The sequence below is a fragment of the Puma concolor genome, chromosome A3, assembly GCF_028749965.1.
Source record: "Puma concolor isolate L17-30 chromosome A3, mPumCon1.1.hap2, whole genome shotgun sequence".
NCBI classification, from domain to species: Eukaryota; Metazoa; Chordata; class Mammalia; order Carnivora; family Felidae; genus Puma; species Puma concolor.
Window position 1 is genome coordinate 57,980,743 of NC_141669.1, and position 13,813 is coordinate 57,994,555.

Here is a 13,813-nt window from a genome sequence, read left to right on the forward strand (position 1 = left end):
CATACATATATCATTTGGATAAAATATTACATATGTGCATATATGTTCTCCATACATGATATCCTTTTATCATGTCAATAAACAGTCATCCATGACATCATTTTTAATGGCTGAATAGAATTCCAGCGTCTGGCTAAACCATGCTTTATGTAACCAATCATCCATTGTCAGACACTTGGGTCATTTCCAAAATCTTGCTATTATAAACAGAGCTGCCAGGAACTTCCTTAGAGCCACGCAGTGAACTTCTGATCCTCTTTCACAGAAGGATGAAAGAGAACAATGGGCTATTTGCAAAAGTTGACTTCAACTCCAAACCACCATCCCCTTTTCTCCACCCCTGGTGATACCCTGTCCTCTGGAGTCCAGCTGGAGGAATCCACGGTCAGGACCTTAGATTCTTGAGGATTTGCCCCACACCCAGAAAGAGTGTCTGAGCCTTTCTGAACTCATATAATTAGATGTGAGGGCCCTGAAACCAGGCCAGTGCTAGCCCAAACTGGGAAGCAGATGAAAGAAGTCTTGGCTCCCTTTCAGCTCCCTCTTAAGTGTTTCCTTTCCCTAGTACTGTCCAGTCCTCCCAAGAGGCAACTGCCCAGCACCCCAAACCCCTGGGTCCTGCTCTCAGCATCTGATACCCTAATTTCTACAGCTGTGATAGCAGCCAGGCTGGAAAGGCCACACCTTCTGGTAATGTATACTCTTCAAGAAGCTCCCTTTAACATCTTGAGTCAACCAACATGCTTTGAACTAAACACTGCCATAACAAGTGACACAGACTAGGGGGCTCGAAACAACAGGAAGGGATTGTCTCACGGTTCTGGAGGCCACCAGTCAGAAATCAAGGTGACAGCAGTGTTGTGCTCCCTCCGAAGGTGCTAGAAGAGATACATTCCTTGCCTACTCCCATGTCAGACAGTTGTCAGTCATCTTCGGTATTCCTTGGCTTGCAGCCGCACCCTGCAATCTCTGCCTCTACCCACCCGTGGCCCCCTTCCCTGCATATCTGTGCCTCTGTGTCCAAATGGCCTTCTTCTTACGGGACACCAGTCATACTGGATTTAAGGCCTACCCTCATTCCGCATGACCTCATCTTGACCAATTACATCTGCAGAGACCGAGTTCCAAATATGGTCACATTCTCAGGTTCTGAGTGGACATGGGTTCTGGGGGGAACTCTACTCATGCCCCCCCCCCCCACCTCCAGTTCATGCTCTGATAGAGACAACAATGAATATTAAAAAAAATCAAAATTGCAGGCATAGAATTATGATTACAGCTTTAAATGGACCAAGAGGGCTAAAATATGGGGGTATGGGGTGTCCTACACCCCCAAGTCACCCTGTCTTGTACCTCCTCGTCTGGCTATGCCTATGAGCCAGACTTGCAGCAAGTCTCCAAGGGACCCTCTCAAAGTACCTGTGGAATAAGGAATACTTCTTGAATTCTCTCCAGCTCTGTTCAAAAGCCCGTTGTTTTTTTTTTTTTCCTCTTTTTTGTTTCTTTTAATGTTCATTTATTTTTGAGAGAGAGAGAGACAGAGTGCAAGCAGGGGAGGGGCAGAGAGAGAGGGAGGCATACAATCCGAAGCAGGCTCCAGGCTCTGAGCTGTCAGCACAGAGCCCAACGCAGGGCTAGAATTCACAAACTGCAAGATCATGACCTGAGCTGAAGTCGGAAGCTTACCTGACTGAGCCACCCAGGTGCCCCCAAGCCCATTTTTTTCTGACCATAGGTTCTGGAGACAGTTGTGTCAGGGAGAAGACAGACTGTAATGAAAAACATAGATAGAAAGGCAAAACTGCAAATCTTTCCCAAATTTACTGTGCTTTTTGTACATTTGTTCCCTTTTCCTCTCAGGTTTAAGAAGTAGGAGGAGGGCCCGAAGCAGCACTAGCCTCTTTGAATCCCTGAGCTAGCTCTCTCCTGCCCTGGCTGCTTACTGCTAAGACAGCAGGGCCGCAGACTCCTGGTGAGACAATTAGGCCCGAGCCTTTCTCGCCAAGACCTCGGGCAGCAAACAATCCCTGCATTTCCGGAGCCGACCTTCAGCGCAGCCAGGATAGGGCACGGCTGGGATTTGAGAGCCATCCATCACAGCACATCCCTTGTAGAGGCCACAGGGTTCTCTTCAGAGGCATTTGCCCCAAAGCTCAATCCTCTCCTTAGACAACTTTAAGGGTAATTATTATGTGCCTCCACCAGCTCTCACAGATGACAGGAATAACTCACAGCGAGTGTGTTCATGGTCCATACCCCACCTACAGTCCCCACACTGTGCCCAGTGGAGACTCTGACCCTGTCTCCAGCCTGTCTTCTGTAGGCACCTTTCATTCTTGGCCTGAGAGTTTTGACTGCTAGTGGAGAGCAGGATGAAAGTGCAGGAGAGGTCGGCCTTTGGGAACAACCCTCAAGCAATGAGTAACAGGAGATGGTGAAAAATGCCCCAACTTTCCTGCCCTTGGGAGGAGGAGGGGCAACTCTGAGTTGTCTGTCTCCCAGAGGTGTCAGCAGAGCTGAGCCCCAGTTGCCCGCAGTGGCAACCTGTTCATTAAAGTACTGTAGATTATCTCTATCTCCCCTCCCCAGGTCCTTCCCTGGGCTTCGTAGCATCTCTTCCAAACAAACTACTTGCACTCAAATTCGTGTCTCCAGGTTGGCTTCTGGGCACTCAACTCAAGATACACAGTGGCATTAGCATGAATTTATTTCTCTGTTGGGTAATGAGCTCCCTACAGACAGGCACCAAATATTATTCTTCTGAGCACTCACCATTTGGTCCCTGCCAAAGGTTTAATATGCATTACCTCATCTCAACTGCACAGCAACCCTTAGAGTCCAGCACTAACATTATCCCATTTTACAAATTAGGAAGATGAAGCTCAGGGAGCTTGAGTCACTTGTCCAAGGTCACACAGCCTAGAGGAAGGAGCTGGGATTTGAATTAAGGGGGTCTCTCTTTGGTGCTTACACCATTAATGATTAATGTCTGTGAAAGAAACAAAGATGCTAGCATGCAATCCCTGCAAGCATTGGTCCAAAGGGCTCAGGACCAGCTAATTTCTCGAGTGGAGATAGAGGACATCAGAGTGTCCTTCTCCAAATTTCCATGAGTCTTTTCTCTATTCACTTATTGACTCAAGGAGCATTTATTGATTCCTCTCTGTCCAAGGCACTGGATGAGGCCCTGCGCAGGTTACAGAGAAATGCGAAGCAAATTCAAGGGGCTTTTTTGTTCGACATCTTAGTGAGCCTGCAGTGAGGGCAGCTGTTCTCCGAGCTTCACTATGCTACAGGGACAACACGAAGAAAGAGGCTGGAAAGTCGCCCAAGAAAGACAAAGACCCAGTGAACAAATCTGGGGGCAAGGCCAAAAGGAAGAAGTGGTCCAGAGGCAAAGTTCAGGACAAGCTCAATGACCTGGTCTTGTCTGACAAAACGACATATGACCAACTCCTTAAGGAAGTTCCCAACTATAAGCTTATAACCCCAGCTGTTGTCTTGGAGAGACTGGAGATTCAGGGTTCCCTGGGCCAGGGCAGCCCTTCAGGAGCTCCTTAGTAAAGGACTTACCGAACGGGTTTCAAAGCACAGAGCTCATGTCATTTACACCAGAAATACCAAGGACAGAGATGCACCAGCTGCTGGTGAAGATGCATACACATGTCCCCCCAACTGTACACTTTGAAAGACAAAACTTTATTAAATCAAAAATAAGCAAATAAATAAATAAATAAAGCAAGCAAGCAAGCAAATTCATGGAGCTCATAATCTGCAGGGAGTGAGGGAGACACAGATAAGGCAGAAAAAAATAAATACCTGAAAAAATAAATTACAAGACTAGAGCTGCCATTAGGCAGAAGCGATGCATGGCCAAGTGAGTTGAACAAAAAAGTGCTATGTTTTCAAAGATGAGCTCCGGGAACTGGAGCAGACAGACAACTGGGAGGAAGGGGGGCTTCAAGGTACTGGATGGCCAGAAGTAGGGACAGGGAGGGAGAGTGACATGGCAAAGACATGTGAGCAAAGCCACAAAGCAAGGGGATTCCAGACAATTTGCTTCATCATTCTGCCCTGCCCCCTCCCCCAAGTCAAAGCTAATTGGGGAGGAAATAGTGATGTTTCCCAGGAGCAAAACCAAGGTTTAATTGCCGAGGATTATGAATACATGGTCACTTGCAAGTGCTTTTCAAGCTTAGACATGCATAAAGGAATATAAACCACATACTAAAGAGGTCACCTTTCCTTCAGGTCTAAAGGCTGATTGAGTAAGTGTGACCTCCACGACTCCTGCTCCGAAAACTTGGCACCAGAGGACACTGCGTAACCACCCGCTCTCACTGTTGTGCTTGGATCACACTGCCTGGAATCTGGGAGTCACAAACTTTGGGGATTGAAGATATTTCCCTGAAGGCTTGGCAGCCAAGACCTCATTTACAGCTCCTGTTCTGGGAGAGGATTGATTCTTTGCTCACTTTCACCTTCTCCCCAGTGAGGGGGTGGGCAGGCCACATTGGCACATGGGGTGAGAAATGGAAAGCGCCCAGCCAAGGACTCTGCACAATTTGGTAGAGATCAGGCATGGAAAGCATTGAGGACTCTGGGCTACCATGGGCAGAACTTGCTGAAAGGACCTCACCCTTGGTGGAACTAAGAGCCCCCACTATCCTTCAACCACCCCCAAATTAACATACAGTCTAAGTAGACTCAATGTCTGCTATGCAAACACAGCTTCAAGATCTGCCACCAAGTCCCAACTAGTGGCTGCCCCCAGGCCTCTTCCAAATAGAAATTCCACAGCCACCATTCTCGCCAGCTCACCTGGGGCAGCTAGAGTTTTACAGCCATGGCTATAGGAAGACAAAGGCTGGATCCAAGTCCTAGGAGGTTCCAGAGAGCTTTGCTGTTCACTCCACAAGAGTCTGAAGCCCAACTAACACCAGCAGGTGTTGAAATGACATTGTGTAGCCAATGGGCCCACGTGGGGATGGTATCAGTGGCTTTCCCCACACTGCCACAAAGGCCAGGCGAGTGTAGGCGTGCACTCTGATGCCTGTGGGACTGCCCTTGCCCACTTGGGGCTGAGAGCAGAAGCATAAACGTTTCCCCATTTTCTCTTCCTCACCTCAGGATGTTCCTGAGATGCATTTCAGAAAGCTTCTCAGAAGGTGGCCAATTCAATAACACATCCTCTTATTGGCTCTTCCTCCTTCCCCATCTCACTCTCAGATAGGTAACTCACATAGAAGCATTCTTGTCAGGTGCTGCTTTCAGGAGAACACAGGCTCAGGCACTCAGAAACCTCAAAAGATATCACACTTGGCTTCTGAAAATGAGCCCAACAGACCACAGCAACGAGACTTTTCTCTATCCTTGCTTATGCTTGTGTTGAATGTGTAAGCAGTCCAGCATTACCTCTGAGAGAAGTTCTCAATACATCCAACCCAAAGAAGGAGAAAATGATCCCCTACCTACATAAGAGAGGTGTGGCAGGTAAATTCTTTTCGCTAAGTTTGATTTCATTTTGTGGATTCACTAAAACCCATCTTGTGCAAGAGCCAGTGATTCACCATGTAACAGTGGGAAGAGCAGGGCCATTGGAAATGGGAAGCTTGCCACACTGCTTACATCCACACATCAGGACACAAAGTCAGGTGATATGGCTTAGCTGATGCCCTCGACTCGATATAGGGATTTTAACCTAATATAGCAAGGAGGCTTCCATTTGAGAACCCAGAGCCCTCTTCCAAAGGAAATGATGGGTAAGAAGAAGGAAGGGGACTAGGGAAGTGGAAGAGAGTTAATGGATCAGAGTTAAAACAAACCTGAGAGGAAAGAGGAGACTTCTAGAGAGGAGGGAAAGAAAACCTCACTTACATCTCCAATTTGCACGCCAGTCTGACCAGCATTGCTTTCAGAGTGACATAGGAAACACCTAGTAATGTATGCATCGTCAGAGGGGAAGGGTCAGTTTTGCTGGGGTGTGAGAACTAAGATTACAAATAGTAAAAAGAGTATTAGCACTTGTCACAGATCAAACGTCACGTTTTTAGCTTGAGACATTAATTGTTATGATTATAAAATCATTTTCTTCTATATTAAAAAATGTGAAGACTAGAACAAAAACAATTACTTCCAAGTTTTCTGAAATGTTGAGACTAAAAAAAATTTTTTTTTCTTTATGCCCTCACCCCCAACGGAGGGGCTGTGAACACATCTAGGGTCCTTAGCACCTTGGAGCCTGGTTAGAACAGGCCTACGTGAGCCCATTCGTAGGCATTGACCAAAGAGAAAGAAAAACTTTAGTTCACAGAGAACCTGTACAAAGATGTTTACACACACTTATCCATAATCCCCCCAAACTGGGCACCACCCCAATGCCCTTCAACTAGTGAATGGAAACAAACAGTGGTACAGCCATACAATGTAACAGTGTTCATCAATACAAAGGAATAAACAACAGATGTCTGCAACCACAGAAGAATAGATCTCAAATGCATTTTGCTAAGTGAAAGGAGCGAGTCTCAAAAGGCTGCATGATTCCATTTATATGACATTCTGGAAAAGGCAAAACAGACAGAAAAAGGATCCCTGGATGCCCAGGGCTACAGGTGGGTGGAGGGAGGAGATTGACTACCGAAGGACACAAGGGAATTTTTAAAAAATGCTTATTTATTTATTTTGAGAGAGTGAGAGAGCTAGAGTGTGGGCAGAGGAGGGTCAACGAGAGAGAGAAAGAGAGAGAGAGAGAGAATCCCAGGTGGGCTCTGCACTGTCAGCGCAGAGCCTGATGCAGGGCTTGAACTCACAAACCATGGCGTCATGACCTGAGCCAAAATCAGGAGTCGGACATTTAACCAACTGTGCCACCCGGGTGCTCAGAATATTTTTGAGGGTAATGAAACTGCTGTATCTGTTAATGTGGTGGTAGTCATGCAACTGTATGCATTTGTCAGCGCTCATGGAGTTGCACACCACTGGGGAGCCTGGGTGGCTCAGTCGGTTGAGCATCTGACTTCAGCTCAGGTCATGATCTCAAGGTTTATGAGTTCGACCCTTGCATCGGGCTCTGTGCTGACAGCTCAGAGCCTGGAGCCTGCTTCGGGTTCTGTGTCTCCCTCTTTCTGTGCCCCTCCCCTACTCATGCTCGGTCGGTCTCTCTCTCTCTCTCTCCCTCTCTCAAAAAATGAAAACATTTAAAAAAATTTTTTAATTACAAAAAAATAAAGAATTGTACACTACTAACAAGAGTGAATTTTACTGTAAGTTATAACTCATTTAAAAAAAAACCAAGAGAGATGAGCTGTGGAGTCCCTGGCCTGGGAAAGAACCTCAGCTCCACTACTGCCTTCTGTGTGAGCTTAGGCAAGTTATTTAACCTTTCTGCACCTTGGTTTCCTCATCTGTACCAGAGGGTTTAATAGCACCTACCTCGCAGGTTTGTTACAAAGAGTCAATGAGTAACACAGTGCCTGACACCCACTCAGCATTGCATCTTATTATGACCATCCAGCCAAGAGCCACAGCAAAGGGTGCCTCCCCAGGTGGTCTTGTTATCTCTCTGCCCAGCCTGGATTCCTGGGGAGAAATTGATGCTGTCCCTTGAGAACTCTGGGAAGCAACCTGGGCTGGGTTACAGCTGGGTGTTCCTGAAACCTGGCTTTGAATCCCAACCAATAAACCGGCATCTCTATAGGGGTTTTTAAGTCTCTCTCCTGCAGCCTGCAGCTATGCCTCTCAGCCTAGCCAGTAAGCTCATAAATGCCACACTAGGCGAAAGATGTGCACTCACTCTTCCATGTTCCTGTAAAGCTGTGATTTATCCATTCTTATTTCCTGGCACATAGTAGACAATAGATAAATACATAGGATGTACTACCCCAGGGCAACTAGCAGCTGGACATTTTCTTGGACTATGCTAAACATTGATTGCAGGTTCTAATTTTTTTTTTCTTTTCCAAAAAATTTTTAATGTTTATTTTTTATTATTTTTGAGAGAGAGAGAGAGAGAAAGAGACAAACAGTGTGAGTGGGGGAGGGGCAGAGAGAGAGGAAGACACAGAATCCGAAGCAGGCACCAGGCTCTTGAGCTGGCAGCACCGCGAGATCATGACCTGAGCCAAAATTGGTGATTAACCAACGGAGCCACCAAGGCAACCCTAATTTTTTTTTCTTTCTTTAGGGGTATGTGTGTGTGTGTGTGTGTGTGTGTGTGTGTGTGTGTGTGTGTCTGTGTGTGTGTGTGAGTGATTCTCACCAAAAAGCTAACACTCTCTCTTGCATATAAATGAAAACCTACGGCCCAATTGAAGTGTTTTAAAGAACCCAAGCAGGCTTTTCTAGACTTAGGAAGTTTTGTGAAACATTCCATTCATTATATTAAGTAACAAGATGAATCCCTAGCAGATTTTCATTGATTAGGCAGAAGTTCAGGACACAAACCATATATGCACGGTGGGCAGGATTTAGCTGCTCATTTGTTCACTAACAGAGGGAGTCATGCAACAGGTACCTGTGGAGCGACTCTCCTATGTTAGGATCGGTGCCAGGGGTGCTGGGATTCTGGGGAGAGTCACGCTGTTCCTTCTCAGCTTCTGCACCTGAGTATGCAGTGTCACTATACAGACACGTTGCCTGTTGGGGTCTTAGTTTTCTCAGTTGTAACTGTTAAGGCCATTTCAGACCCCTTCCAGAACAATCTAGGAGGTTGTATTGCAATTTATGGCAGTGGAAACGTTTTTATTGCAACTGATGGTGATGGTCCTGTTGAAGATAACGACGTTGCTGACCTGAAGAAGAGGAAGAAGTTGAAGGGAATGCTTTAATCCTAGTCGCTAATTTACAAGCTTCTATTTCTCTGACTGCTTTGGAACTATTTATGATAGAATGAAAGATGCATAGCCCCTCCCATGGGGCAGAGAAATGGAGAGCGAGCACAAGAGGGCTTCAACTGATGCCTGTAAGGTTCCATTCCTTAAAATTAAAAAAAATTCAGTAGGGCTTAGTGTTAAATCGGTGTGTTAGAGGAGTTCATACTTGTGAGTTATAATGTACTGTGCATTTTTTCCTGTCGAAATATTTCTGGATAATTTTTTTTAAAGATACACTTCCTTCCTCAGTAACTAGAAATGTGTTGTAAGGCATTTTTTAATCACAGAAAGGGTATTTCTGTACTTAACCTGAGTAATCAGTCCTTCCTTGGAAATAGCACCCTGCTGCCGACCCGCTCTCTCTGTCTCCCCTGTGACTGCTCTACTGGATCCCGCCGACCCGCTTGGATGAACACACGGCCGGACTACTTAAATCATGACAGCTAAGCACCCCGGGACTTTGGTTCCTTTAAACCCTTCCCACTGGCAGGTCTGCGAGTCCGCACTCCCACCAAGGTGGTGTGGACACCCTGCTGATGAGGCAGCTCTGAGCCTGTTTCCCTCCAGGAGCCTGAACCAGGCAGGCGAACCAGGCGCGCCCAGGCCAGGCAGGGGACAAAAAGGATTCTGCATTTCAAAGGAATGAGCGAGGGGAGGCGTGGATCAGCCTCAACTCAAAGGCTAAAAATACTGCGGTTTTATAGACTTCTTCTGACTAGTCCACAGGAAAAGAGGAGGAGGAGAGGGTAGGATCTTTGTATCAGTCCTGCTAAACTTGTGCTCATCAGTAAAGAGTGAAGCTGGGAGCCTTCATCCCAGGTTCTCTCCCAAGTCAGTGTAGAACGAGAGCTCTCCACTCACCTCCTCTGTCGTAAAAATGTGATTAATAGGAACCAGGTGGGGTTCTGTCTGTTCAGAGGCAAGCCCCAGCAGGTGGAAATCCAAGGTGGCCTCCCTCCCTGAGCCTGTATCCTCAGCATACCTGAGCCTTGGCATTTGATCTCTCCGGGCAGAGACCCGTCTCTGGAAAGACTGTGGGGGCTGATTAAAAACCTCTCCTCTTGGGTTGCATAAGTGGCTCAGTTGGGTAAGTGTTCGACTTTGGCTCAGGTCATGATCTCACTGTCCGTGAGTTCGAGCCCCATGTCGGGCTCTCTGCTGTCAGTGCAGAGATTGCTTCAGGTCCCCTGTCACCCCCTCTCTCTGTCCCTACCCTGCTTTCTCTCCTTCTCTTAAAAAATAACTAAACCACACACACACACACACACACACACACCACCTCTTCCCCTAGGTGGTCTCTTAACAAAGGAGATAATAGAATGTGCCTTTAGCCTCCTTGAGGAAATCCAATTGATGTTGTGGTCAGATGCAAGATGCCTCCTTTAGCCAAGATGGATTTCTTTTTTCATTGGGTTTCCTTTATTCCTTAACTACAAATTATCTCAGCAAGATAAGGACTCCTTACTGCATGGGATGCTTCTCCTCCCCCACCCAAATCTGGGTGTTTGTAAACCTGTCTGAATTCTTTCTGCAGCAATGATTTCCTTCACAGACGAAGGTTAGAGGCATTGAGGAAGCCCAACCAGTTGGCTGGCACTGGGGAAAGTCAGACCTACAACCCTGGCAAAGATTCTTTGCTGGAGCAAACTTCAGTCAGACTCCTGAAACTTCTCCTAGGCCCATCTGTCCACTTCCTCATAAAACCCAGTTTTAGCAAAACCCCTGCCAAGTCAGCTTAACCAGACCCACCCCTCCAACACCCCATGCTCAATATCTGCTCTCCCTCAGTCAGGTTCCTCCTCTTCCACAGCCCCAGGTGATGTCTTATCACCCTGGCCTGCCTTCAGCAAGAATCCTGTGAGGTAGGTTTAGCCAGATGCCCTCTTACTCCTGATGTTTCCTCTTGGTAATTTTCCATCCACTAACCCCACATCTCTCCTTGGCTATAAAGTCCCACTTGTGGTCATCCTGAATAAAGTCTGGCTTATCGTTTTTTTTTTTGTTTTTTTTTTGTTTTTGTTTTTGTTTTTATTTATTTTTGGGACAGAGAGAGACAGAGCATGAACGGCGGAGGGGCAGAGAGAGAGGGAGACACAGAATCGGAAACAGGCTCCAGGCTCTGAGCCATCAGCCCAGAGCCCGACGCGGGGCTCGAACTCACGGACCGCGAGATCGTGACCTGGCTGAAGTCGGACGCTTAACCGACTGCGCCACCCAGGCGCCCCTGGCTTATCGTTTTTAACAACTGTCATTGAGTTTTTGTTTTAACATCCTCCTCTGGGGGCCCTGGGCTGGGCATCTTTCTTGGGAGCAATAAGCAAAGAGTGAGCTTCTGCTCCACGGAGTAAACAAAACAGTTCCCCACAAACGAGTTGTTCTTCAGTACAATGACCCGCGTGGGCTGTGGCTCCAGTAAGTCATCCTTCGACATGGAAATATCAGTCGGCAGGGCACACAGCTACCATATAGTTAATTTTTCTTTTCTTGGTGAACACGCTGCCCCTCACCCCCACTGGATTTAACCATGTATCAAGGACCCAACCCCTCAACCCAGGTGCTATTACTAAGTATTTACGAAGCCCTCACATGCTGCGGAAACTTCAGCTTTTACACTGGGGTAGAGCTGAATAAGGACAGTTCCATGCTGCTTCTGAAGGAGGTAAGAAGGCCAACTGCCTGGTCATTCTGTCCCCTAAAATCCCAAATGCACCTCTTTGAATTAATTGTTAGAAACAGTATGAACACCTAACCTCTTTTAAGGGATTACTTTCTGCCAGGCCCTGTGCTCAGCCTTTAAGTAGAGCATCTCATTTTATCCCTACATTTACGGGGGCAGGGACTAAAGCTTTAACAGGGTTGTGAAACGTTCCACTGTTGTGCAGCCGGTAAGAGGTGGAGCTGGGATTCCAGCTCTGATCTGTGTCTCTCCATGCCCAGAGCTCCTCGCCGTGATTTCTAGAAGGGCCCTTGTTGAGATGCCAAGTGGTCTAGTGTGGTAAGTGTATGAGAATAGACGTTGGAAGACGTGTTCTTTGTTTTTTTTAACATTTATTAATTTTTGAGAGCAAGCACGAGAGGGTGAGGGGCAGAGAGGGAGGGAGAGAGAGAATCCAAAGAAGGCTCCACGCTGTCAGCGCAAAGCCTGATGCGGGGCTCGAACCCACAAACCATGAGATCATGACCTGAGCCAAAGTCGGACGTTCAACCGACTAAACCACCCAGGTGCCCCAGAAGATGTGTTCTTGAACCTCTCGGTCACCTAACTTTTTGTGTGACTGTGAGGGATAGTACAACCTCTCGGGGCCTCTGAGTTGCGAAAAGGAAATAATGGTATTAGGTTGGTGTCTTTCACAAGAGTGGTTGGATGGGTCTTAATGCTAACCTCTAAAGGGAGACAGAAAGGAGATAAACTCACAAGAGGAAGTTACCAAGATTCCTCAGACTTGCCCCACTTGTTGGAAAGTATCCCTTCTCCTCACTGGGCTCCCTTTTTAGATGGTATCTGGAACACAGACCCTGCCCCCAGCCTTCCGGGGTTTCAGTAGCTACCGGGGAGTTCTGGAAAACAACAAATAAAATGGGCCACTTTCCACTTTCAGTGCCCAGGTCTCAAAGGCTTCATTTACATGTCAAGGAAAGTTACAGGCCCCTTTTGTGGGTGCTGTAGGCTTTTGACAGGAAAAGATGTTTTAGGGCCTGGCAACTTAGCCATTTTCATTGAGGCAGCTCCCAAAGCAGAAGAGAGATAAATGTTTAAGGCAGATCCCAAAGGGGTCCCATAACAGGCAGCAAATCTTTGAAGTTTGATCTTCAGTAGTCCCCCCTTATCTGTGGTTTCGGTTCCAGTTACTGCTGTCAACTGTGGTTGGGAAGCAGATGATCCTCCTTCTGACAAACAGGCCAACGCTACATCACATGCCTACGCTACCCTCGCGCAGGCAGTTTATCATCTCCCATCATCACATGAAGAAGGGTGAGTACAGCACAATATATTTCGAGAGACAGAGACCACATTTAAATCACTTCCTTGTGTTACAGCATTTTGTTACAGTTGTTCTATTTTATCACTGTTAATCTCTTACTGTGCTTAATTTATAAACTTTATCCTAGCTGGGTATGGAGAGGAAAAAAGTATACATAGGGTTCAGTACTATCTGAGGTTTCAAGCATCCTCTGGGGGTCTTAAATAAGGAGACACTACTATGTACCTTTTCAAATATGTGCAAAGTTTTCATTCTAGTCCTATCCATGTCCATTTATTTTAACAAGAAACAACACCTTTTTATTACTTAGTCACATTATCTCTCTCCCTAAAACTTTGAGTGATCAATTATTGTTACTTATTGAACACAGCACTCACTTTACAGACCTTGCCTCACTTAATACTGACCATCACCCTAATGGGTAGGTGCTGTGACCCCTCCCACTTTATAGATGGTGACTATTTTCCACTTCTTTGCTGCCAGCACCAAGGAGAGATGTTTAGCTTCTGGCTTCTCCCCACTTGGCTATTATAGACGAGTGCCCTCCTTTAATTAAGGTCATAGGAAAGAGTCTTTATCATTGTCATTTTTTAAAAATATAAAATTATAGGGGCGCCTGGGTGGCTCAGTTCATTGAGTCTCTGACTTCAGCTCAGGTCATGATCTTATGGTTCGTGAGTTCAAGCCCCACATCAGGCTCACCGTTATCAGCATGAGGCCTGCTTCTGATCCTCTGTCTGACTCTCTCTCTGCACTCCCCCCTGCTAAATAAATAAATAAATAAATAAATAAATAAATAAATAAATAAATAAAATTATATAGTAAATATTATGATAAACCCAAATCCCCCAAACTATATACTCTTCTACAACTGAGAAGCCCTTCCCACCCTTCTGAAAATGCCTGAAACAGAAATTTGCCTTGGTTGTTCCATTATTTCCAATAAAGACCCAGTTTAAT

The 13,813-nt window shown here is 46.4% G+C and overlaps 1 pseudogene; it reads left to right on the top strand.

Annotated features, from left to right (window-relative positions):
* Positions 1 to 2,372: 2,372 nt before the first annotated feature.
* On the top strand, positions 2,373 to 3,688 carry LOC112869663 (small ribosomal subunit protein eS25 pseudogene; annotated as a pseudogene).
* The last annotated feature ends 10,125 nt before the right edge of the window (positions 3,689 to 13,813 follow it).